Consider the following 3,106-nt stretch of genomic DNA (forward strand, 5'->3'; position numbering starts at 1 on the left):
ATTGAAAGATACTTATATTTTATGTAAAGCACATAGATTAGTCTATTAGAAAAAAGTCTGATTAATTCAATATTAATAGGTAAGATAACATTTATTAAGTGTTATGATTCTGAATATATATGAGAAGCTTTTGTTAGAAATATTTTTTTCTTTATATGGGAATCTAGATTAAACCCTGTTAAAAGGGTATACTATACATGAAGAGGAGGAGGAGGATTAGGCATGCTAAATCCAATAGTGTATCATGCATCATTAAATTTGTATAAGGTTTTAACATGTTTAAATGAAAAAAATCTTAATTTAGTAACTATTTAAATATAAGTATTAAGAATTGTGAAAAATAAGTAATAATAAAAGAATGTTATGATGAAGGAATAAAGAATTATCAGCAAGACAGAAATGTGGAAAATAAAGACTGATGAAGTGAAGAAAGATGGAAAAACATGATGCAAAATATGAGAAAATATTATTGTGTTAGTCCATGGGAAAATATTCCGGGAAAAAAGATCAAACCAATTAAATAAATAAATGGTGTAATCAAAATGTTGACTATCAAGAGTTTTATGAAAATTGGAAATTAAAAAATTACCAGTAAAAGCAAATATACCTTACAAGAAGAAAAGTGAAATAATATGCTGTATTGTGGTGAAGAAGAAGCAACAGAACATGTATTTTTGAAATGTAAAGAATTAAACTGTGGGATAAATTATGTACATATTTTTTGGAAGAATATTGATAGTATAAATGAGCATGATTGAATATGGTTTTTATGAGGATAAAAGTGAATCAAAATTAAAGTTGGGTAAAAAAAGTTTTATGTAGTATGGGTATTATGGAATGACAGGATTAATTAAATAATGTTTAATGGAAACTGGGCATTATCATTAATATTAAAGATTAAACTATGGTTATGGAAAAAGGAGTGGGTGTCGAATTAATAAATATGTATATATGAGCTACAGGCTGATGTGTAGAAACATGAAAATGAAAATTACTTATAAATTTCTATATATTATATATAATTGAGATCATGGAATCCCTAAATAACTTGGTCATCCTGCAGAAACGGTTGTACCAAATAAACAATTGGTACCAAAACCACAAACTTAAACTAAATGCCCAAAAATACATTACTGTTTCCTTTGCTAAGTCATCTACCCTGATGTCAAACTAAAACCCTGTACAGCCTCTCTAGATTAGACAAAGAAAACACTCAGTATGAGGCCTATGATATCCAAACCAAGAGAAAGAGATAGATTGAGTATCCATTTGGCTTTAACAGCTTTCAGGCCAGATTTAAGAAAGAGAGTCCTCCTTGTTGTGACATGTGATGTAATACATTACATAAATAAACATGATGACAGGACAGCAGAAATACATTACATTAATAAACAGGATGACACTCATTCTTATCTTCTTTGTGGCTCGCGTTAATCTAGAAACAGGCTATTCAGATGGATTTGACTTTCCATTGAATTTACATTTGTGGCTATCAAAACTCCCTGGCAGCTATTATAAGCAGATATTTGTTTTTGTCTCCCAAGACTGGAAAAGAGAGGAGACCTTTTTAATGATGTAAGAGATGTATCTCTTCATTTCATCTCAGTTGTCTTTATCTGTTGTGCTCTGTGTTCCTCAGCTGGGTCCCTGTCAGAAGCTCAAGTTTTCAGAAACTCGAACTTGATTTGGCCAAGACCATATGAATGATTTCCAAAAACATGAAGCTTTTGAATGGAGATTGCGGTACAGTGAAGATGGAATTTACTCTTTTCCTCTCTGTAGTGCAGTCTCAGAGTTGGTATAATATGCAGGGGGATTGGGGGGTGCAAGGGCTTGCCCCTCTGCAAAAACATAGAAAAGTACATTTTTGTTTTTTGAAGCTCAAGTTTTCTGAAACTCGATCATTTTAAGTTCCTGAAAACTCGATATTCTGACATAGACCCCCCCCTCACCTGCATGACATGTGTGATAGACACCTTCTTAGTCATTTGGAATCAGAGATTTTCTATGCTATTCTACTGTCTCCTCTTACTGAATAGTGGTTCCTAAAGGTGAGAAAAGAAAAGCGAAATTGATTCTCGTAGCTGTTTTTTGATCACAACAACAGCAGGAGTTCAGTCTTTTAACACAGATGTCATTTGCTCAGCCAATAGCTCTGTCCTTTCACAATAAGCTTTTAACCAACAGGATTACAGACTTCTGCATCTAAGTTTCAGATATCTTATCTAACAAAATAGAAAGAAGATCTCGGGTTGATAACAAATTGCCATCTTTTCTAAAAGAACTTAAACAGCCTGCAACCAGAAAGTGGAATCTCACTAAATGTACCAGCTAGACATCTCAAGCATTAAGATTAGCTAAGTTCTTTCAAAATTAGTCTAATGTATTTAACTATTAGTTTCCAAGTATTCTATTTAACTTTTTCCTGCCTAGTATTTTCCCATGTTTTATAATGATTTTATAAGTTTTTTAAGTGCTTTCTCATGTATAGTATTTGATTCCTTCTTGTACAATGTTTTTAAGCAATGCTTTTTTTAGTTTGAGCATGAGGCTTAATTGTTTTTCACTGCTACTTAATCATTGTGTGATTTTTATTGATTAATTGGCATTTTAGAATCTCTATTTAAACATGTGCATTTTTTACTGTGGTGTCTGATGAAGCAACTTTGGTTGTGAAAGCGCTTACCACTTTGTACTTTGCTGTGATTTAACGTTTGCTGTATGTTATCTTGGTGCATTTTTTACTTTTTACCTTTCATTTGGATTTATTTCTGCACCAAGGTTTTACCCAACACAGTTTCTTTGGTTTTATGTCTCATTTCTTATCACGTTACTATTAAACAGCTCATGAAGAGGATTTTCATTTAGGTCTAAAGGTATACTTAATTTTGTTACTGAGAAACAAATCACGCCTCCTTTTGAACGTATTAATTTAGCAGGGTTCATGTACGATTCTTGAAAAAATACTTTTCTAAGTACTAGTTATCTCAGTCTGATAGATTTGTGAAGGTGTTGATATTAAAGAACACTCAAGTTATGTTCATAATGATAGAATGTCTTTGAGAATAACCTCCTTTTATACTCAAGGTCATCTCTGAAATTTCTC

The sequence above is a fragment of the Protopterus annectens genome, chromosome 13.part0 (genome assembly GCF_019279795.1).
Source record: "Protopterus annectens isolate FY-2018-M chromosome 13.part0, PAN1.0, whole genome shotgun sequence".
Lineage (NCBI taxonomy): Eukaryota > Metazoa > Chordata > Ceratodontiformes > Protopteridae > Protopterus > Protopterus annectens.